Source organism: Podarcis filfolensis (genome assembly GCF_964270895.1).
Source record: "Podarcis filfolensis genome assembly, chromosome: Z".
Classification (NCBI taxonomy): Eukaryota; Metazoa; Chordata; class Lepidosauria; order Squamata; family Lacertidae; genus Podarcis; species Podarcis filfolensis.
Genome location: NC_139617.1, coordinates 6,597,699 through 6,622,214, shown reverse-complemented (window position 1 = coordinate 6,622,214; position 24,516 = coordinate 6,597,699). Strand labels below are relative to the sequence as shown.

Below are 24,516 nucleotides of genomic sequence, written 5' to 3'. Positions count from 1 at the left end.
GGGAGAGGTGAGGCATGGTTCCCAGTCCCATCTCTCTCCCCAGGTGACTTACCCTTGCTGACTTCGCGGGGGGTGCGAATGTCAGAGCTGTCCCCGTATGGGGTCAGTTAGTGCTACCAATGCCTAAGCAACCACTCACATTGCTGTAATTTGAATAAAGTTGTGGCCAAAATTATGCCAAAAACCTTAAACAAAAATTGTCAATTGTGTTTTTCTTTGGGGGGGTGTGTCTTGGGGACCTTGACGCGCAAATAGGGATAGAGAGAAGTTTTCTCTCACTTTCAGAACTCATGGACATCTGATGAAATTGAGCGTTGGGACATTCAGAAATATAAGAGCAAGTCAAAGATTATAAGCCATGGGGGCATAGAGAGTGTGCATTATGAACTTAACAGTGCTTAGCTTGTTCTTTTATTCTTCTTAGTTGCTATTTTGTTAATGTTGTTAATATTGTTTTATGAATTATAAATGCTCTATTAATTTGTTAATCATATAATATGACTTTGCTGTAACTGTGATGCTTAGCTTATTTTTTAGTTGCTGCTTTGCTAATACCGTACTCTGCTCTTCCGCCATGGTCAGAAACAGTAGTGCTTCTGAATACCAGCTGCTGGAAAACCACACAAGAGAAGAGTGCTCTTGTGCTTGGGTCCTGCTTGAGGGTTTCGCAGAAGCATCTGGTTGGTTTCTTCTTTTTTATAATTTTTTATTGGTTTTACATAATTTTATACGTTTTAGCTTTAACAATTTCAAAAATTAAAATAAAAGGTTCTTTCAAACTTTCGGACCTCCTCCCTGCCTCCATATTTAAAATAAAGTATTCTCCATCTTTTACCATTATCCATCTGTTGTATATCCATAGTTACCATAGTTAATTCCACATTACAACTGTCATTACATCCCTGCGTCTGGTTGGTTTCTGTGAGAACAATAAGCTGGACTAGACGATCTATTGGCCTGATCCAGCAGGCCCTTCATTTTCTTATTTCAAATATTCTTACTAGGGCTTAGATTGGATAAATAACCACAAAAATGCATATGTGTCTTTGTTGGCAAAGTGTGGAAAGGCAGGGTGCATTCTTATGCAGATCTTGTTGTCACTATATATGATAATGGCCACTGACTTTGATAGTCCTGGCTACGGAATTAGACAAAGTCATGGAGGATAAATGAATAGCTATTATCCGTAACAAGTAAATGTACTCTCCAGGTCGTCCCCCCCGGGGGGCAGTTGAATTAGATGTCTCCAGGTTCCCTTCCAAATCTATGATTCTATGATTACTGATTGCAGTATACTCAAATCAAACAATATGCTAATCACATAACTCTATCAGAATAACTACACATCTATGTCAGAATAAAGAACATGGTTATAATACAAGATCACAATATTTTAGTTAGGTTACAACTTAATAGATATACATAGAACTTAAAACACAATGTTATCTACAAATCAAACAATATAATGAAAGCATATCAACATCAAAACACCTCTTTTGCAGGGAGTGATGGTTGGGTTTTTTGTGTGTTTTTTGAGGGGATGGGGAGAAGTGAGAGACAGCATTGCTTAAAGCCTGCTCTCCCCAAATCAGATGTGTAAATAATGTTATTAAAACATTTCAATTCAAAGAAAAGAAAAAACTTTCTTTCACTAGTTTCATGAATGCTATAAAACAAAATTAAAAGAAAAGAAACAAGAAAGCAGCTACTTCGAACTCTATGGAGTTTCCTGATCGTTGGGCATTTCTCCTTAAGCCAGAACCATTCTTGTTCATGGAATGTTTAGTATTCAGCCTCATTCCTCTGAATTTGTAATGAGTTCATGAATCTGGAGTAGGCGACTGCTACTATCCCATTAATTATTAGTACTGTGCCATAGCCACTCCATTTGTAGGTGAGCCTTATTTTGCATCTGTACAATGAACAACAACAAGAAGAATTGTTGAATAGAATAACAAGGATTCTTATTCCACAGCAGGGTGAGAGCCCTAATGTCGAAGCTTATTCAGCTGTAAAATGCAGCGACTCTGATTGAATGTGGGAGCTCCACAAATGGAAGTAGGCTTCCATACATGTAGCCATTAACACATTAATACACAGGGACATGTCTTAGGTCACATAATGCAGCAATATTGCTAAAGCTTAAAAGGACTCTGTCAGGCAAATGTCTAGAACACTACAGGAGAAGAATTTCTACGCTACTTGAGTTCCATTGTAGTGGAAAGTTGGAATATAAATGTAATCAGTAACTTACAGTGCAATCCTAGCCATATATACTTAAAAGTAAGTCCAGTGGAATTACCTGTCCAGGTAAGTGGAGTTAGGATTCCAGCCTTATTTACTTACAGCACAATCCAAAGCCAAGACCAACTGGGATGAGAAACTTCTAGATTCTAATTTCCCTCATCCCAGACTATTAGCCATGCTTCCCAGGGCTGAAGGGAGTTAGAGTCTAGCAATATCTGGATGCACTACAGGTGGGTTAAAGCTGCTCCAAGGAAAACAACTTGACTTTGAACACATCCTAAGAAAATCAAAAGAAAGGAGAGAAGCGGGTCACAGGAGGCTTGAATGATGCCAGATATGTCAGCCCACAGAAGCAGCCCTCTTCTGTGTTGTGAACCAAGAAGCCAACGCAGTGACATCAGTGTCTGATGAAATGTTGGAAGACCAGGAACTGGTGTGTGCAAATAAGTGGCTAATGTAACAGAGATAAGTTTGAAATTGTTTAGTTAAGTCAGCAATTGAGAACCACCAGATATTAAATTACCTGGATGGTAAGATTTTGTTTGCAATATGTTACTGGAAAGATTTAAAGTTCATTTCCCCCCATTCTTTTATCCTTTCATGCTTTGGGATTGACATTAATTCTATCTTTTTGATTTCACATTGCCCACCCACCTTCCCATGACATCGATGCATTTATGATGAATATGAAAGGAACAGCAATCAAGCCTGAACTGAATTATCATTATCAGAGAAGCCCTTAGAAAAGAAGGTGGGTTTACATAAAACACTGTAAAGTATATTTAAGAGACTGCTCCTCTTTAATGCTAGAGGGAACATCTGTTAGAATGAGATGTAATCATTCCATGGCGGAAAGAGTAATTGTATTAAATTAATGAATGTTTAAAATGCAGGCATGGGTGACAGCTACAGGCCTCAAATTGAATTTCTACAAAAGACATGCATGGAAAAGGATTCATTTTTAATAGATAATATATTGACCAAATTTACATATTTTCGCTCTCCTTTCCCAGCTCCTGATATTGCTTAAAAAACTTGTTCAACACAAGGTTACAGAAACAGACCTCAGAAGCATTCTTGCAATGGAGAGGGTCGACCATAATAGATAGAAAGGGCTATTTCACTATGATACATGACTAAACCTTTTGCTGAGCACTTGTAGGTACTCAAGGGAGCCTTCACAATCTCATCCAGTGCTGCAGGATTTGCTGAATGTGGGATATGTGAAGGTATGCCTCATCAACACTATATTATGACAATGCACGTTATAATCTGGTCTGGAAACATCACCTGGTGCAAACCTCATTGGTGATGGGGCAACCTACTGTGAGCATATTACAGCTTTGCTGATGGAGTTGTGCTGGTTGCCCACTCCATGATTGCAACCATCACTTTTGCAAGTACATCTGGTTGCAATCATGGAGTGGGCCTTTTCTGCAGTGGTACAGTGCTTCTGGAATCACTTCCCCATAGAGTTTAGATGATCAGCAAATGTGTCATCATTCCAGCCTCTCCTAAAAACCTGCTTGTTCACCCAAGATCTCCTGATCTTTTATTACTAGCTTGTTCATCATCATCATCATCATCATGTTGTTGTAGGTTGTTTGCTTGTTTTTGTTTTAAATGATGACAGCTTTTTGGTTGTATCCAATGTGGTGCTAAGTTAAAGTCACTTAGCAGTATATTGGTTCTGCTGGTGAAATGTTTTGCACCATTGCTGTTGCTCAAGAGAATGCCGACAACTTTGTTGCACAAAAGATTGTGCAACCTGTTACACAACAAGCTTCTGCTAGTGCAATGTTGTGTTGGATTCCTCTGCAGCCCAGTGTTAAAACTCACTTGTCCAGTAGTGCAAAAACCCTTGTGCTAGGGGTGCAGCCCTAGCTTTCACAAGTCTGTTACCTCCTTACTTTCAAGAGGGTAAGATTTTGTGATCATTTCATTTCATTTCACTTTTAATTTGTATGCCATTTTTCCATTTTATAATACCCAAGGCGGTTTGCAAGCTAAAGAAACAAAGAATGTACACCTTATAACAATCTAATCCAATTCAAAAATGTGATAATAAAACATAACTTTAAAATAAGCAACTTACACCATATAAAGTAATATTCAATCCATTAAAATAGTATAGAATAATATTAAATATCAGCATATAAAAATTAAACAGAAATCCACTTTTAATAATTATAATAAATAATTTCTAAACTATAATCAATAAAAACAACTGCAAGTCACAGTGCATAAAATAATACAATACAATTTGAGAAGCAGAGACTGGAGGGTGGGGCAAGGCAGGCCCCTTAAGGGTTTTTTTTTATCAGTGCTTGATGGGCACAGTCAGGTTTGGGGGCTGAGCAGGTTGGTGTTTGGCCATTACTAGCAGGCTTCAGGCTGGGGAAAGAACATTTAAAATGAGCAGGTAGATCAAGGATAGGCAACCTTTGGCTGTTCAGCTGTTGCTGGGCTATAAATCCCATCATCTTCATCCACTGGCTGTGATGGTTGGAGCAATGGGAGTTGGGATTCAGCAACACCTGGAGGGCCACAGGATCACTGTACATGAAATAAGTAACAAAATATATGTAAACTAAAAACTCAGTGTAGATCAGTTAAGAGATCTCAGAAGAAAACTTTATTTTAGCCATCAGAAGAGGCCTTAGGTATCACTATTGTTGAACAAAGACAGCTGAATTATGCTCTTGGTAGGTTAACTCATTCACATTAATGAGCTCATATACAGGGAATGAATGAGAACTGGGTTATTTGTTTTACAGTTACAACCATCAAGATCTATAAACTAACAATAGGGCAGAAGAAACTCTGTAGAACATCATAAAAAAGGAACGTGATGAATTAAGCAGGTGCCAGAAGTCTCTCCCCAAGCACACACAGATTTCACATGCATCTCCTGTTTTTTGCAAGAGATACCGCCTCTTTTATAATGTGTTTAACAGCACTATCAAAATTGTCTTATTAAATTTTTATATGCTGTTGTGCAATTGATAAACAACTTGTTTGGAATGTGCAACAGGCTTCCTAACATTGCAATACTTCAGCAGAGCGCCAATGGAAGCTTAGGACTGGGAAAAGGAAGTGCTGTGATGGAAGTCATGTTGATTAGGGCTTTCCAGTGGCTCTGCTTCTGGATTAGCCCAGATGAATGCTTACCCAGCTGAGCTGGAAGGTATGTTTTCAAACAAAAAGTGAAGTAATTTCTTTGTACAGTTTATACAGAGTATCTGTCCCCAACCTGTATGTTTTGGACCCCAAATCCAATCACCCCTGCTCTCTGTGGCTGATGGGAGTGGTAGTTAAAAACATCAGAAGGTCACCAAGTTGGAGTAGGCTCTTTCAGAGTGGACAGAGAACTCAGGGATAGACTGTGCATTACAGCTTTGCATAGTGCCTCCCTGTGGCCTCAGTCTGTGGCCTCCATATTGGGCTGAATCACCCTATGCCATCTCAAGGACTACCCTCTGCCTCCAATCCATCCCAAAGCAAATCAGGGGCTGGTGGTTAAGGGTATTTAAAGGATTTTAAAACTCCATTTTAGAGGTGCTACTCCTTCGTGAGTGGCTTTCCTGCATGCAAGGGAAACCACCTGTGAAGCAGTAGCAACTGTGAAGCAGTAGCAACCTCCCTGGTTTCAGTAGGAGCAAGGGATGCAAAGATACAAACAGATTACAATGTGATAACTGGTGGGGCTACTGATTAATGCAACTGATTTTATTTTGATTTATATTTAAACTTCTGTAACCAGCTCTAAATGGGAAGCGAGTGGTGCTGTGGTCTAAACCACAGAGCCTAGGACTTGCCGATCAGAAGGTTGGTGGTTCGAATTCCCGCAACAGGGTGAGCTCCCACTACTTGGTCCCTGCTGCTGTCAACCTAGCAGTTCGAAAGCACGTCAAAGTGCAAGGAGATAAATAGGTACTGCTCCGGCAGGAAGGTAAACAGCGTTTCCATGCACTGCTCTGGTTTGCCAGAAGCAGCTTAGTTGTGCTGGTCACATGACCCGGAAGCGGTCTCTGGACAAACGCCGGCTCCCTTGGCCGAGATGAGCGCCGCAACCCCAGAGTCGTTCACGACTGGACTTAACGGTCAGGGGTCCCTTTACCTTTAACCAGCTCTAAGTCTTCAGAATGAGGCCCATATTTAAAATAAAAAAAATAGCAAGACAATGTGCATTTATTTGTTGGTGCACTCCTTGTACATACTGTAGTTTCCAGTTCAAGGTAAAGATGCATACTGAATTGTAAAGTAGAACATTTCATGTTACAATCGTAGAATCAATTATACAGAAGTGGTTTCCATGACACAGTGCTGATAATCATCCAAAGTAATCCATGTAAGCATGCAATGGGTTGATAATGCAGCTCTGGATACTGATTTGAATTTATGAAGGTGTTCATGTGTGCATGTGGCACTAGATATATTGGAGATTGGGGCAGCTTATCAATCAAGTTGATTGGCAGCAGATTCAGGACCAAAAGAATACATGCATTAATTTTTATTTTTATTTTTAAAAACCAATGAGCAAATGATAGACATTACTAACAAGAGTTGCTTTTTATGACTCATGCCCCAAACTGATTGCTTTTCATGACTTAAAAGAGTTACCCTACTCTTTGGTAGATGCATCCATTGATGACCATTGTGGGTCTCCTCAGCTATATACAGTAGGGCTGTGTACTGGATTTGACTGATGTCTAAATCCTTGACCAAATTAGGTTTATTCTTTTTTTTTAATAAAATATTTATTGAAGTTTTCAAAAAATTTAAAGAAAAACAAAACACACACAAAAAAAAGAAAAGAACCAAAAACAAACATATACCTTTCAATGACATTTTTCCTTGACTTCCCCACATCTCCCCTTCTTGTATTCCAATTCAATTTTTAATTCAGCAAGTTCCTGTCCCCAAATTTTACCTTATTATATTTAAATCCTTTTTGTTTAACCAATTTTAACATAAATCTCAATCTTTATACATCAAATCTTATTCTTAATACCTTTTTCTAAAGTCAACCCCAATTCCATTTCACGGTTTCCCCATTTTAATCTAGAATAGCAAAACAAATTATTTACAAGAAAAAAAAGAATATATTTGTACCGCCTTTGGATACCCAAAACCCCACTCCCCGCTTTTCCCGGTTTCAATCTCCAACCATTGTCCATCAATCCATCTGGTATCAGCCTGGTGACCTCACATCCGAGGCCCTTAAGTCTCTCTCCTTTCCTCTCTGCCGGTTTTTTTTGATAGTCCTTTATGTTGAACGCCAAATCTCGGAGAAGCTCTGTCCCCATAAGATCCATACTTCTTCCTGCCAGGCCTCCATATTTAAAATTGTAATCCAAATCTTGTTTTTTACTTCTTTTAAGTCCAAATGTCCCAGAGACTCCTGCTTCCGCTTTGATCAGATTTGTCTTTTCCTTTAAATCCATCTTTACAGGCCTTTGGCCTGCCAGGTCTCCATATTTATGATTATAATCCAAATCTTGTTTTTTGCTTCTTTCTTTAATCCTCTGCTGCATTATAGCTCCTCCTTCCTTTCCCTCTAAATTGTCATGTGTAGCTTCTTCAAATTTCTCAAGTTTCTTTTCTTGTTCAGCTGCAAGAGTTTTTAGTTCAAGGGCACAGTCTTTTTGTTCTGGTACAGAGACTTGAATCAAGTCCCTTCCAATTTCCACAGGTTTGTTTGCTTTTTCATTCAATATTGTAACATTTCTAGCCAAAACAGTGCTTTGTTCTTGAAGTTTTCCCAGGCTACGAAATATCTTCTCAAGTGCCGTCTGTATTTTTCCACTTACAGCCATTCTGTAATGTCCCAGGGCCCCCTCTAGGGGAGTACTGGTTACTTAGTGTTCCTTCCAGTTGTAAATCCAAAAGTCCTTTATTTTCCTTAATTTTCGACAATTTGTTACCTGAATGTAACAAATGTGACCAGCCGAGGCAATAGAAACAAAGATCTCTCTCTCTTTTTTTTTCCTCTCAGCTTTGACAGCTAGTTTGACAGCTGTCAAAGTCTTTTAAATCTCTCCAACAGGCTCCCTCGCGGATCGCTCCCGGGTCCTGGGGGAGGGGTAGCAATTCCACTTTCAAAATTAACTCTTATCCTCCAGCACATTCACTTATATTGCCAAAACGTGAAATTAGTTACTTTTAACTTCTCACGAAGAAGATGTTCTTTTCAACCTTAGTTATCTAGTCCTTGCTTTAAAATGTTTACAAGAGGGGGAGACGGACTTCCTCTTTGCGCCTTCCCCGCTCGTGCCGAATCAATAAAGGAGATTTTTAATATCCAATTTCCGTAATACTCACGGGTTGTTACTTTTAGTCCAAATTTCAAAGGAAGAAGTCAGCGCTCTCCAACCATGGCATGCGGAGACGGGTAAACAGCTCTCAGCTCCGCGCCACTCACCCCCGGTATGTTCCGGAGCCTTTAAAAAGGCTCCTTTGCAGCGGGGAGGGACGCAAATGGAGCCCGCCGAGCCTTCAGTTCACAGGCTTCCCCGCCTGTGATTTTTTTCGGGTCCCCGCTTCGCCGTAGCGGTAGAACCCTAGCTCCACGAAGCAGATTTCCTCCGGAGATCGGAGGAAATCCGCCATTACCGTTGCTGGCGCTGACCGGAAGTCTTGCTGCCCAAATTAGGTTTATTCAGAGGAATCTGGGTTTCATTAAAGTTGGCTTGAAACCATAGGCAACAAAGAGGGGCAGGTATGAGCAAGAAGAAAGAGAAACTACAAAAAGGAGGAAGCTGCCAGGCATATGCATCTTCTGCTTCCCACTTGGCCTCTGTTCCTTTCTGTCTCCTGAAGCATTTTCTTGCCTTTCATGTTACTCCCATTATCATAACCTTGACCAGGGAGATTCTCAATTGGTAATCCCATTTGCTCAACCTGCCCAAGAAGAGTTTCTAACATAATAGCATCTATAGTCTCGTTTAGTGGAACAAATCCCAATAAATGTTCTCTTATTGGAACCTCAGTCTCAGACTTCTCATTGTGTGATGGTTTGATTACATCGACATAACGTACCATCGTGGTCATTTGTTCAATGTGCAGTCCTGAATAACTGAGTAGCATTTGGTTGAGTTTGCATGTCTTAAAATGTTCTGCTTTACAGTACCTGCTGGAAACTGCAAAAGCTCATTTTGGGTATCTTTCCCTAGGTAATGAGCCATTGTTTCTTGATATTTAATTCTGCACAATTGTTCATTCATGATGGGATTGAAAAGCGCTAGATATTCTACAAATGTAAAATAAAAAAATAAAAAAAATCCATTGCTAGCACTGCACAGCTTTTTAGTTGTACTATGGAATGCCAAGTTTTGCATGCCAAGAACTCTGACCAAAGCAATCAAGTGTTCCAAGATTTCTAGCCAATGTTGTTATAAATGCCTACTTTTCTGCTGGATATCACCAATTGGTTTTCCTTCAGATAAGCACAATTCAAGTTCTCTCCATGTCTGATAGTTTTCTAAATGGTCAGCAGGGCCGTCTTGACCATAGGCGGCAGGAGTGCGGGGCCCCCAGGCGAGAGGCTCTCAGGGCCACCAGGCCGAGAGTCTGGGGCCTGAGAATTGGGGTCCGGCGAAGAGCCCACCCGTCAGTCGGAGCGCTGTGACAGGCTCTTCTGCTGCGGGCTGCTCTGTGCATGAGTTTGAGGGTGAGCCAGCCAGCCAGGCGCTGAGGCGACCGGCCGTCTCCGCCCTCCTGCATGCCTGGGATTGGCGTAGGGCTGTGGAGAGGTCTGCCCAGCGCACATTGCTTACACCACAAGGCACCAGCTTTGCTCAGGCTGGTTTGTTGCGCTGGGCTCCTTTGCTATTTGCGTTGGTTGCTCACCCTGCTGTTCCCATTGGGATTTTTATTTATTAATATTCTTTTGGAGATCATCTTCACTATTTTTCTAACGCAGAGGTGGGGAACCTTTTCAGTCCAAGTGAATCCTCTTATGAGCAATCCGCTCCCTCCCCTTTCCCCACTCGCTATAAAGCCTGATCTCCAAACTAAGCAGCCTTCCCCCTCCCCCTTCCAGCCAGACAGCTGCGAATTTAACTTTCCACACCAAGATCAAGGGCTCTCCCAACACCTTATCTCTGTTCTAGCACCCCTCTCCCTAGCAAAGCCCTGCTCATCATATGCTCCTGGGGTGAGAAACCGGGATAAGAAGCCCCTCCCCCGACCACCCTCCCTCCTGCCACTTCCCCTTTTGCAGCTGCTTGCAATAACCCTCTCTTCCCCCAACTGTATCCCAGCTCCACAACAAATGTACCACAAAGCACCACACTATGCACACATTCCCATGAAAATATTCTTTATACTGATTGTGAAAATGGTTGGGAGTATGCATTATGGCAAATTTCCTTGTTGAAATGCTGGTAATAGCATTCCCCTAAAGCTTCAGAGGAGAATCTGGTCTGAACTGAACAGGTCTCCGTGTGTTCCTTGATTCCATGTGATCACTGAAAAAGTGCAGTGAGAATGAATTCTGGGAAACTTGGTTCTGGGAGTTTTTCATTTAAAATGAAACAAACCCAAGTAAGGTTCTAGCACTTACAGCTGCAAATATAAGCTTGTAGGTGTATAAGAAATGACTGCTGGAATATAACATAGGATGGAGGAACTTAAGCTCTCCCTTCGCACACAGACACCCATGTTAACCTCCTGGATCTCCCCCACCCCCAATCGCAACCACTCAGTTCCATTTTAACATGCCCCCAATTCTGAAGCATCCAACCACTCCTCTTCTGCAGCCTTCTTTGTACTCATATTTTCACTTTCATCCCTATTTCCATGCCTTTTCCTTTCCTTTCCTTTCCTTTCCTTTCCTTTCCTTTCCTTTCCTTTCCTTTCCTTTCCTTTCCTTTCCTTTCCTTTCCTGTCAATCTTGAAATGCTGTATGTGAGCAAAGAAGTCTCCTCTGAACATGTGCAGAGTGTTATCCCTTCCCCTACTGTGTCTTTTCCTATGACCTCATGACACTTCATCCCCCCCTCTCTTTCCTTCCTCCCCCTTTGCTACACCCACTCCTGCTATTTCTCCCCTGCCTGAATGAAATCAGTCTGTTGCTGTTTGGGGAGCAAAGTTCTGTTGGCAAAACAAGGGTCATCTTGATTCGGGACACAAACAAAGATGGTCATCTGTCTCCTCTCCTCAGTTGTTAGAGCATGAGATTATCAATCTCAGAGTCAGGGGGAAAAGATTCTTGCATTCCCAGGTGCTGCTTATGCTAAAGACGGCCCTGATGGTCAGTATTCCTCTCAAATGAAGATAGAATTTTTCCAATGTTCTTCCTGTTGGTTTTTTTTTTTTAACCTGTTTCTTGCAGAGTTGATTTACCTTCCCTCGCCCCCCCTCGCCCCCACCCCAAACAACTTACATCAATAACTTTTTTTAAAAAGACACACATCTTTTGAGGTTGAATATATCAACCATTGACAGCATACTTCTTCATCATTTGCTAGTCTCCTCTTGTAGTAGATAGGAAAACATTTAATGTTTTTTTAAATCTATGGGAAATGCAACCTGCTGTGGACAAGCTGTCACAAATTATAATAGCACAAGTTAGGGCAGTAAGCAGGGTCACTGTAATTCAAGTCAGGCATAATACTGTGTTCTTTTTCAGACTTTAGAGTACTTTCACTTTTCTTGTCATATTCTTTTTCCTCTGTGAGCTTTCCAGAAATATCTCCAATTTGCAAAACTTTGGTCTTCAAGTTTACACCATTTGTAGTAGGAGTGCGACATCCAACTCCCTCAGTGCTAGTTTCAACAAGAGCATAATCATATTCTTGTTCTTCAGTGCTTTCTGTGTACAAAGCTATTTCAGGAAGAAAACCTCTTGCTTTGCCTGCTCCTTAGCTTTTCTGCCTTTTGTTTGCAACAGTGAGCTCCAGATGGTCCTTTTTTGATTAGCCATAGCTCACTCGAAAACTTTTTCTAAATAAGATTAAGATGCCGTTGTAAGATTTTAAATTAAGTGCATTTTCACTTTTTGTGTATGTAGACCAGGGGTTGTCAACCTGGTTCCTACTGCCCACTAGTGGGCGTTTCAGGATTCTAGATGGGCGGCAGGGGGTTCTATGGCACAAGCTGAATCCTCCTTCCATCAAGCACTGGTGGGCAGTAAGGAAATTTTACCATCAAGAAAGATTAGTGGGTGGTAGGTATAGAAAGCTTGACTACCCTTGATGTAGATAGATATTACATAACCTCTGATCAGTTCTATGATCTATTTCATATACAGTGGTACCTCTGGTTACATACTTAATTCGTTCCGGAGGTCCATTCTTAACCTGAAACTGTTCTTAACCTGAAGCACCACTTTAGCTTATGGGGCCTCCTGCTGCCACTACACGATTTCTGTTCTTATCCTGAAGCAAAGTTCTTAACCTGAAGCACTATTTCTGGATTAGCGGAGTCTGTAACCCGAAGCGTATGTAACCTGAAGCGTATGTAAGCTGAAGCGTATGAAACCCAAGGTACCACTCTAGACACTGAAAGCATTTCTAATGTATGAATTACTTCAAAAATTCTTTAAAATATAAAAGTAAAATATTACCAGAAATTTATAAGATATAACAAAAACTAATCTGTATAAAACAGTGTCCCTAGAAAGTCAACATTGTACCCCTCTGTTTTTTTAAAAGATATTTATTGAAGTTTTACAAAAACATAAGTTTACAAAATAAAAAAGGTCATATAAAAAGAAAAGGATACAAAAAAGAGAACATAGAAAAATACATGAAAAAGAAGAAAGAAGAATAAAAAGACAAAAGACAAATAGCTAAAAAAGAATTAAAAACAAATCCATTTTTTGTAACTTTGAACTCATTAGCTTATTTCCTTGGCCTCCTCACACCTCCCCTTTTTGTATTCCCATTTAAATAATCAAATCAGCAAATCCTTACCCTCTTTCGTTTATCTTAACTCTGTATCTTAACATATTATAACTCTATATTTTCATCCATTATCAATTCATTTTTGCATATTCTTATTAACTTTGTTGCTAATGCCACTTATTTTCAATCCAACATCATTTTAACATGCATTAATTTTACAGTATTTCTGAAGATAGTATTTAAATTTCTTCCAGTCTTCTTCCACCAACTCTTCTCCCAGGTCTCGGATTCTGCCAGTCATTTCCGCCAATTCCATATAATCCATCACCTTCATCTGCCACTCTTCCAGGGTGGGTAACTCTTAACACTGTACCCCTCTGAGGTCTGCACCCAAAGTGGCTGCCTGGTAGCACCAGCCCTGAGGATATATAACAGGAAGCAGCTATTTACAGATCAGGCCATTGGTCCCTCTAGCTCAGTATTGTTTACCTAAATAGCAGCAGCTCTCTAGATGTTCAGACATGGGTTTTCCCCAGCCCTAACTGAGGAAGGCAGGGCATGAACCTGGCTACCTTCTGCAAACAGAGGAGATGCTCCACCACAGAACCACAGCCCTTCTCTCTGCCAAAGTTACTTGCCGAATGTGCATATTTGGAGAAATGTCAATGGAATTTCATGGCTCATATAATAAAACTCTAAGAACAGCTTGGCAAGAAATCTGAGTTCTGAAGTGTGCAATACTGCTATTTAAAAAATATAACTCTACATTTCATTTTACAACACGCATATCTTTCCTTTCCTCCAAAGGGTTTGTGGTGTGTATGCCCACTTTCCGTTTCATCCTCCCAGAAACAACTGTTTGCGCATTTTCATGTGTACTTTTATTTTATTTTGCAAATAGTAAGGTAAAGGTACCCCTGCCCGTTCGGGCCAGTCTTGACAGACTCTAGGGTTGTGCGCTCATCTCACTCTAGAGGCTGGGAGCCAGCGCTGTCCGCAGACACTTCCGGGTCACGTGGCCAGCGTGATGAAGCTGCATCTGGCAAGCCAACGCAGCACACGGAAATGCCGTTTACCTTCCCGCTGGTAAGCGCTCCCTATTTATCTACTTGCACCATGGGGTGCTTTCGAACTGCTAGGTTGGCAGGCGCTGGGACCAAACGATGGGAGCGCACCCCACTGCGGGGATTCGAACCGCCGACCATGCGACTGGCAAGTCCTAGGCGCTGAGGTTTTACCCACAGTGTCACCCGCGTCCCAATTTTGCAAATATACATGGAAATTTGAGAAATCAAACTTAAGGTTGCAAAAAAGAGAACTGAGAAAATATGGAATTGATCGACTTGTCCACCCCTAAGAATCAACAACTAAAAAAACCCCTCACTGTTATCTCTAGAGACCTGAGTTCAAATCCTCACTCAGTCATAGAAATGGAAAGATCTATCAATTTCAGTTAAGGATTTTACAGTCTAAAACTCAGTTCTCCAGATTTCTGCAGCAAGTTGTAGTTTTAAAAATGAAAATTCATTAGCATTTTGTTGGAAATTTCTACTGATAAGCACATGTTTTGTATACAGTATTAATTAATGAACAATTTTTAAAGCAATTATTCTTAATATGATGCATTTTATATGTTATCTTCATGAATATGTTAATTTTTGTACTCACTTCCACCCCAATTTATGCATATATATATATATATATATATATATATATATATATATATATATTAGTTGAAGAACTGCATTCCAAAAGTTGTGTTAGTCTGGATTTTGAAGGTGGGCTGCATTTCCATAATCAGATTGTTTCAGACAGTGAAAAATTCACAAAAGGCACCATTGAATGTGAATTGAATTTCTCCTCCATCCCTACTCAGTCATGAATCCCACGGGGTCAGTCACACCTCTCAGCCTGCCCTCACCCACTCAATTATTCTTAGGAGGATGAAATGGAGAGGGGGCACCCACACCTTGAACTCCTTGGAGGAAAGGCAGGATATACATGTCATAAAATGAAATGTGCCATTGTATTTTGAAATAGCTCTATTGTGCACTTCAGGACGTGGCTTTCTTGTCATGCCATTTTTAGACTTTTATTATACTAGCAATAAATTTTATCTTGCATGGCATAATCCCATTTTAATCAGCATTCATGAAAAGAAAATTTTACCAAGCAAATTTATGATAAATTCCACTGGATTAACCCTGCAGTTACCATATTGGCAAATCTGATGCATATGTCAGTAGTGTTGGGTTTGTTTTTTAAAAAATTGTTCTTAAATTGGAGTTATTTCAGGCTTTGATGAATTGTTTTATATTTAGCAGTGCATTAATGTGTAAATTGATTTAAAATGGATTCAATGCTTCATTAATATCTGTTTGCTCCAAGTTTTGCTTTGCTGTCCTGTTAAGAGATATATCAATGACAAGCTGAATTACTTCATGTAAGTGTGCTTGCAAGAACTTTATATAATTATTGCTAGTATTGTAATAGAGCGTAGCTACCTCTTCCCTTTTTTGTGGGGTGCATTTCCTGTCAACAGCAGGTAAAGTAGTTTGGTTGGCAGAAACGGAGTATAATAGCAGGGAACGTTGTTCACCCCAAGGAGCACATTCTGTTCTGTTCTGGACAACCTTCCAGTTACCACTTGACAATAGTGGTCAGGGAGGTAGAGCAACAGATGCAAGAGAACTTTGGGTTACCTCAGGGAAGTGATTCATAAGCAAAATAAACTAAATGATGATGTTGATGACGATGACAACAACAATCACCAACACAACAACCTTTGTACCATAAGCAAGTTTCTGCATACATACATATTTATCTCTCTACCTTCCATCCATACAAGCAAGAAGCATGGCCTGAGCTCAAGTGCACATTCTGAGTCAAGAAAGACTCAGATTATAAGGCAGGCCAGTGAAGGGTTTGGCATGGGAAGAGTTCCCATGACCAGACAGAGATGCCTGGTGGTGTTCCCCACCTCTGGTCCAAAGGTCTACTTTTGATATTACAGAAATTCCTGGAGTATAGTCACTAGGGTTATACCAAATTCTGGGGATTTATTTATCAATAAATAAACTATTGAGTTGACTGGACACAACAGATAGTAGCTTGTAGTAACTCCTTCCAGCAATATTTATTGGTGACATTTTAGAGCACTGAGGAACTACTGAAGTGGTGTCCAAAAATTTTTCAAAGAGGGCCAGATTTGATGAAGTGAAGGGCCGCGAGGGCCAACCAAACGGTGAACCAAAGTTATTAAACTTTTTTTTAGGATTGAAGTTGCTGAGGTTCTTTTAGGATTTTACCCCAGGAAATAAGCTGCCCTTTGCTTCAATGGAAGGAAAGGATCTCTGATCATTCAACTTTAATGGGCTTAAAAAACATTTTGCAGGAAGAATCACAAGTCAATGGCAGAAACTCAGGGATCTATCATGCTTATTCAGTCAGAGTTTATCAAATTGAACTGGAGAGGAGAGTGAAGAATCACAGAAGGGACCCGAGGGTCATCTAGTCCAACCCCAAAATGCTGTGATCACATACCCCAGGCTGAAGCTTATTATTTCTCCCACCAGATGGCTATTATTATTATTATTATTATTATTATTATTATTATTATTTTCCCTTCATCCATAGATATTAGGGATGGGGCTGATGGAAGTTAGACTCCCAACAATCTCTGCTGGACACCAGTCTCCCCATCCCTGGCTCATAGAATAACCAGCATCATAACCCTAGTTAAGAATTTCGTACCATACCTTGTACAGGTCATTGGGTCCCAGCTTGTTCCAAGGCTCTGGGTTGCTATTTTTGTCCCAGCCAGGCAGAGAAATGTGTCAAGAGGCAGACAGCATGGAGTACATCTTTGTAAGAAGAAGAAAAACAGAGAGGAGGCATGTCCAAAGTCCATTTCGGGGGCCTAATTCGGCCCGCCGATTGGTTTAATCCAGCCCCTGTGGCAGTTTATTTCCTTGGGTAAAATCCTAAAGAAAACCTCAACAACTTCAATCCTAAAAAAAGGGTAACAGCCAGGTGAATGCCATGTGAATTCAGCGATGTGTCACGTGACGGCTTCATACTGCCTCCAGGTTCAAAGGTGGCATATTTCTGTCTATAGGTTCTTGAGAATCACAAGGGCTGTTGTGGTCAGATTCTGGGCAGTTTTTGCACAGGCGTCTGTGAGAATGAGATGCTGAACTTGGGCCGCTGGCCTGATCCAGCCAGCTTTCATATGCTACAAAGGAAGACTTCCAAGAGAATACTTTTAATGTAGCACTCCAAGAAATGCTGCAAGTTTCAGAAAGTCACCTAATCACTGACGAAGGAAGAGGGGTGCAGGGGGAGTGCACCGTCCTCGTCAGCGTGATCCCAGTGGGGTGCCATCGTGGCTGCCCCCCCATGCTGGGCACCAAACCCCCACAGGCAGCATGCCACGCCCCTGGGATATGCGCCAGCCACACACACACCTGCTGTGTCCCTGACTTAAGGGTCTGACTCCTTTGCCCTGCCTACCAAGCACTCACTGGCTGGTGTGCTTTCCACTGTAGTGAGATCAGAAGAGGACCGTTTCATTGGCAGAAGCCTAGGCAGCCAAAAGCTTGATTTTCAGACACGAGGATTTTCTCTTAGTCATTTATACATGTTTATAATTACTTGGCACCACAGGCAGCTCTCCCCCAAAATGGCAAAGGCTACAATCCCACCTACATGGGAGGAAGCCCCAGTGAATTCAGTAGGACTTACTTCCAAGTAGACATGGGTGCAACAGTGCTGCAAGGCTCTTTCTTGGAGGTCTTCCTTTGTAACATAAGAAAGCTGCCTGGATCAGGCCAGTGGCCCAAGTTCAGCATCTCGTTCTCACAAATGCCTGTGCAAAAACTGCAAGCAGAATCTGACCACAACATCCCTCGTGATTCTCAGGAACTGATATACAGAAATATGCCACCTTTGAACCTGGAGGTAGTATGTAGCCATCACTTGACACATCGCTGAGTTCACATGGCATCCACCTGGCTTCTTGCCCCAAAGAATCTGGGAGCTATAGTTTGGGTGATTGGGTTTGGTGCTTTTGTAACTGAATTTGTAATGGCTTTTAGTCAAATGCAATAAATGATTAACTGATTGATGAAAAAGTGTGTTTTTCCTGAGATGCTAACTTTCTCTCTGCATGTCACTCCTTGAACAGCTTGCTTTCATTGCTCTGTTCATCTGTGCATTTGACTAGTGTTGTGTGGAGGGAATTGCAACCTAGGCTGAAAAATGTCCCCTTTCTGCTCCCTTGGGTTTCCAGTGTGGCCTACACAGATAAGGCACAACTTGGTATGTGTGGGTGTGTGTTGGCTGCTGAGCTGTGCTCACCATTGTGAGGGCAGAGGGGGTGGGGGTGATCCCTCCCCAGCTGCTGCCATTGTTGGTGGGTTGACTGGGATGTCACAAAAACATTTGGCAGCTGAGTGGGTATAAATGTGGGCCAAGGCACAAGCCTCGGCAGTTACCCTACCCAGAGAGAAATGGGCAGCTCGGTGGCACTCAGACCTGGTGGTCTCCTGGCCTGTGGCGGCAAGCTGGCAAGCGGAAGGAGGCAATTGCCCGGTGCTGGGATGCTGTGAAGCAAGGAGAAGGCTAGCACAAAGTTTACTTGCTGGTAGGATCGCTACTTGAAGGCAACTGATATTCAGCTCTGAAGCTGGTTGATGTCTGGCAATGGACCTGGCGAGGCTGCAGCTGGTGGATGGTTGGCGGAAGAGTTTGCATTCAGGCTAGTGGATGCCACGAGGCTACGCTGGCTGAGATGGATGCAAACTGGTTTGGAAGCCTTGTTTGTGAACACGCAGCCAAACAGAGGAGGAGTCTGGGGGGATGCTGCGGATGGGGGCCATCCCACTCACCTGTTTGCCTTTGCCTTACAGGGATGTCTGGAGCCGCTGAGGTTTTCCCCAAGTCCAGCCTTCAAAGTCATGAAGAGAACCGCAGGACGTCCCTATTTACATTGGAGAAATGAACGTGAAAAACTGGCATTGAGCAATGGACAAGGCCGTGGCCAGACCTGAGAGAAGGAGCTTTGTATTGTAGCTCTAGTTAAGGGTTAGCATTAGAGTTAGGGTTAGCGTTAGGAGTAGGGTTAGGGTTAGGATTAGGGTTCCCTTCTTGACAGGGAACTCTGGGAATTGTAGCTCTAGTTAAGGGTTAGGGTTAGGCTTCCCTTCTTGCCAGGGAGCTCTGGGAATTGTAGTTCTATTTAAGGGTTAAGGGTTAGCATTAGAGCTAGGGTTAGCGTTAGCATAAGGAGTAGGGTTAGGGTTAGGAGTAGAGTTCCCTTCTTGGCAGGGAACTCTGGGAGGGGAGCAGGGGGCCTTCTAACAGCTCTCTGCACCCTTTTCAAACTATAGCTCCCAGATTCTTTGGGGGAAGAAGCCATGAGTGTTTAAAGCGGCTTCATAGTGCTTTAAATGGTGTGGATGTGGCCCTGGCCTCCCTCACCCCACTGCCTCTTATTATTGAGGAATCGAAAGGATTTCCCCACTCCAATCTCTTGGAAACAGGAAGAAGAAAGTTTTTGTATCTGATGCCATTTTGAAATGTCTTAACTTGAAATGCCAATAAAGGTATTTGGATTGTATTATATTGTATTGTTTTGTATTGTATTATGATTAATATGGGAAGTGGAATGGTAAAATGTTAATGAGGCGGACGCGATACTTCTGTAGACTGGCACGCCCCTTCTTGTGGGTGTGGAAGGAGGGACTTGCGGCTAGACAAACGACTTTGCAAGATGTGTTTTTCCTGATGAAGATGTACCTGATCTTGGGTTACCCCACTTGCAAGTGTGTCTAATAAAAAGGATTCTTAAATCATCCATTTTGTCCAGATCACTTTATTTAAAAGGATACGGGGACCTTAAGTCAAAGGAACCAGTTTATTAATCTCCCATGAAGGGTAAAATAAAAAAAATAATAACAATCCCTCAACTGCCAAAACAAAGGGTCTTGCAGCACTTCAAAAACAGGTTTTGGGAAAACATTTTAAAAATGGGAGCGTCAGGGGGCCTTGATTTTTGAGGGTGCCATGGAGTCCACATGCCACACATGTCACAAAGGGGGGGTCCTCAGTCATCATTTCTTTATTATTAAATGCCCCCCTTGAGGCCTAGTTTCCCCAGCCCTGTCTATCTATGGTCTCCTGTGATGTCACCAACAGACATAGAAGCTGAGGGGAAAGAGGCAGTTACTTATTCTAGAATTTCAAACACAGGAGGGGAGCATTCACAGATATTGGCACAACTTGGAGGGGGGTGTTGTGTGTGTGTGTTGGCTGCTGTGCTGCGCTCACCATTGTGAGGACAGAGGGGGTGGGGGTGATGCCTCCCCAGCTGCTGCCATTGTTGGTAGGTTGACTGGGATGTCACAAAAACATTTGGCAGCTGAGTGGGTATAAATGTGGGCCAAGGCACAAGCCTTGGCAGTTACCCTCCCCAGAGAGAAATGGGCAGCTCGCTGGCACTCAGCCCTGGTGGTCTCCTGCCGTGTGATGGCAAGCTGGCAAGCGGAAGGAGGCAATTGCCCAGTGCTGGGATGCTGTGGAGCAAGGAGAAGGCAAGCACAAAGTTTACTTGCTGGTGGGATCGCTACTTGAAGGCGACTGATATTCAGCTCTGAAGCTGGTTGATGTCTGGCAAAGGACCTGGCGAGGCTGCAGCTGGTGGATGGTTGTCGGAAGAGTTTGCATTCAGGCTAGTGGATGCCACGAGGCTACGCTGGCTGAGATGGATGCAAACTGGTTTGGAAGCCTTGTTTGTGAACAGGCAGCCAAACAGAGGAGGAGTCTGTGGATGGGGGCCATCCCACTCACCGGGTTGCCTTTGCCTTACAGGGATGTCTGGAGCCGCTGAGGTTTTCCCCAAGTCCAGCCTTCAAAGTCATGAAGAGAACCGCAGGACGTCCCTATTTACATTGGAGAAATGAATGTGAAATCCTGGCAGTGAGCAATGGACAAGGCCGTGGCCAGACCTGAGAGAAGGAGCTTTGAAGGGAGACTGCAGGCAGACATCTGCTGCATTGCAAGTGATGGGGTAGTGGGGAGAAAGAAGAAAATGAGGGAGGAAACATTAGGCCACATTAGGCGCACCGTTGGAAGTGCTATGAAGACACTTTGAACAGGAATGGCTTCTCAGGGATTCTGGGAACTGTAGGTGGTTAAGGGGACGGAGAGTTGCTAGGGGGGTTAGCGTTAGGGTAGGGGTAGGAGTTAGCAGCAGGGTAGGGGGTAGGGGTGGGGTAGGGTTCCATCGTAAGGGAACAGTGGGAATTGTAGCTCTATTTAAGGGTTAGAGTTAGGGCTACCGTCAGGGGTAGGGTTAGGGTTCCCTTCTTGCCAGGGAACTAGGAATTGTAGCTCTAGTTAAGGGTTAGCATTAGAATTAGGGTTAGCGTCAGGGTTAGGGGTAGGGTTCTCTACTTGCCAGGGAACTCTGGGAATTGTTGCTCTAGTTAAGGGGTAGGGGTAGGGTTAGTGTCACGGGTAGGGTTAGGCTTCCCTTCTTGCCATGGAGCTCTGGGAATTGTAGTTCTAGTTAAGGGTTAAGGGTTAGCATTAGAGTTAGGGAGTTAGGGGTGGCGTTAGCGTTCGGAGTAGGGTTAGGGTTAGGGTTAGGAGTAGGGTTCCCTTCTTGGCAGGGAACTCTGGGAGGGGAACAGGGGGCCTCCTAACAGCTCTCTGCACCCTTTTCAAACTATAGCTCCCAGATTCTTTGGGGAAGAAGCCATGAGTGTTTAAAGCGGCTTCATAGCGCTTTAAATGGTGTGGATGTGGCCCTGGCCTCCCTCACCCCACTGCCTCTTATTATTGAGGAATCGAAAGGATTTTCCCACTCAAATCTCTCCGAAACAGGAAACAGGAAGAAGAAAGACTTTGCATCTGATGCCATTTTGAAATGTCTTAACTTGAAATGCCAATAAAGGTATTTGGATTGTATTATATTGTATTGTATTATGATTAATATGGGAAGTGGAATTAAGCCTATTAAGCAATAGGTTGTCCGACCCCTGGAATGCAGGAAACTCAGCTGAAAGTTAGGAAACGTTTGTATTTCTGCATGTGTTTATTGTATTGCTATTCGGAATACTCGAAATGGGGGGGGGAGGACCTCAACTGCACACCCCCTCCCTTCATTTGGGGGGGTCTCTCCCCTCCCCCACCTGCCCAGCAGCTTCCCTGCCTGCTGTCTCCCCCTCCATCATCCCACTGGCATTGCATCCTCCCCCCAGCTTGCTGCGCCCCAAGGCATTTTGCACTCACCTGAACCCTTGCAGAGAAAGGGGCAGGGCACAATGGGAAGGGGCGGGTGACCGGGGTGCTTAAACCACACCCCTTTCCCAGCGGAAGCGGATTGGGGGGGTTCCTCCTAGAGAGAACAACAACAGGACAGAACAAAGAACAAAGAAGATGGAAGTGGCGCACAGTTCCTTATGTTTCCACGCTTCCAAAGAATGGAATGTCAACTCGCAGAGCTTGTGATCCAGTAGTCACACACACTCTGCAGCAGGGGAGAGAATGCAGCTCCTGACATCCAGCACCCCCTTCTCTGCTTCTCTTGAACTCTTTGACTTTAACTCTTCAGTGCTGTCCAAACTTTTTTCAAAGAGGGCCAGATTTGATGAAGTGAAGGGCCGTGAGGGCCAACCAAAGGGCCAACCAAAGTTGTTACCTTTTTTTAGGATTGTTGAGGGTTTTTTTGTAGGATTTTACCCCAGGAAATAAACTGCCACAGGGGCCGTATTAAACCGACCAGCCGGCTGGATTAGGGCCCTGAAACGGACAGGGACATGCCTGCACTACCCTGAAGTAGAAATAGCTCTATCTTACACTTTATATGTTATATTCAATGTTACTCGGAGAAGACACAGGTAAGTTCATCTATTTCAGTGGGTCTAACTCTGAGTATGACTTACTTGACTCTCACCCTATAGCTCCATAACTCAGCTCTTCCTTTAACCATTATTTTCTGAAGAAATCTAAATGGATTAAAATTACCATGGGTAACAATTTACTTACACAGATGTGTGTGAGAACTAGTTCTAAAACAGAGTTTCAAAATATAAAGATCCATCTTCTAGGAATTTATAAGCCTTATCTTTCCGAAATCAAGAGCTAGGCAAGTGCATACATATATCCTGTTGAAATGAATGGGAAGTATTAGTTAGACAACACTGAGCTTTCCCACACATGCATGTTCGTCACCTGATGAGTACATTAGCAAGTATGTACTCCTCCATTCAAAGGGGTTGGGCTAGATGGCCCTTGGGGTCCCTTCCAACTCTAAAATTATATGATTCTGTGATGCCATGCATATTAAAGTGAGTATAATAGCATAGATGAAACTTCTGTACATTTCATATCATGTCAAACTCGATGCTTTTCCAAGGCTTTTCAGTTCACACAGACAGTTTCCAATTTAGCTTCCATTTATCAAGGGCAGAGAAATTAAGCTGTGTGCATACATGTGGGAACTAGTCTTTGTGACTAGAACATACTGACAGCCTGTCTGAGGACTTCATGAAAGCATATGATTGGTCATTATGGGAAACAGTGGACCTTTGGCCTGAACCATACAATTTTTCTGTTCTGTCAGGTCTGTTAGCATATTTATGCACTGACCCTTCTATGTCTAGACTCTTAGCTTTTAAATTACTTATTATTTATACAGGAACAAAGGGGAAGATTTTTCTACTGAATGTAGTAATTCTGACTGACCAGATCAATTAAGCCTTTGCACTGCTTTCATTAAAGGCGATGTTTTTCAGTTTTTTGTTTTAATCTTTCAGGGCTCCAGATTATATACTTGTTCCTTTGTTGTGGTATAAAATCGACTTGTTGTATAAAATATCCTTCTCTATAACCTCTGTTATTTGTTGGTTTGACATCTGCTTTTGAAAGTTCTTTATTACTGCATGACCTGTATGATGCAACAGAGAATTTCCATGACTGCAATTTTTATGAGCCTTTTTCAGAAGGCAACACTAATCAAAACAGGAGAAATGTGTGCGCTTGTCATTGTAAGGGGACTTTGTTTGAGAGGGCAAAACTGATATGGGGCAACAAAATAATTCCAACAGGTTCCACTATGCAAAGTCAATACTTCTATTATCTTTATTTATTAAAATGCCTTTGCTCAGTTTCAATGCACTGTCTGTATGCACATGCTCCTAGGAGAATAAACCCTCTCTGTTCTACTTTGCAGTTATTTACTGAAACTGTTTTGGAGTCCTATCAGTTGAAAGCTCAAGACACAGCTACCTAGCACACCATATGGAGTTTTGTCACAAAAGAAATATAATAAATAAATAAATGGGCTTGCATACCTGAAGGACCATCTCCACCCCCATCATTCTGCCCGGACACTGAGGTCCAGTGGCGAGGGCCT

The 24,516-nt window shown here is 42.5% G+C and overlaps 1 long non-coding RNA gene across 1 annotated transcript; it reads right to left on the bottom strand.

Moving 5' to 3' along the window:
- Window positions 1-10,553: 10,553 nt before the first annotated feature.
- Window positions 10,554-19,155, bottom strand: LOC310754118. The gene is made up of 3 exons (XR_014543623.1): window positions 18,986-19,155; window positions 16,856-16,960; window positions 10,554-10,718 (listed from the first exon to the last, which is right to left on the bottom strand). It is a non-coding gene; the product is annotated as an uncharacterized lncRNA (long non-coding RNA).
- Between the last annotated feature and the right edge of the window lie 5,361 nt (window positions 19,156-24,516).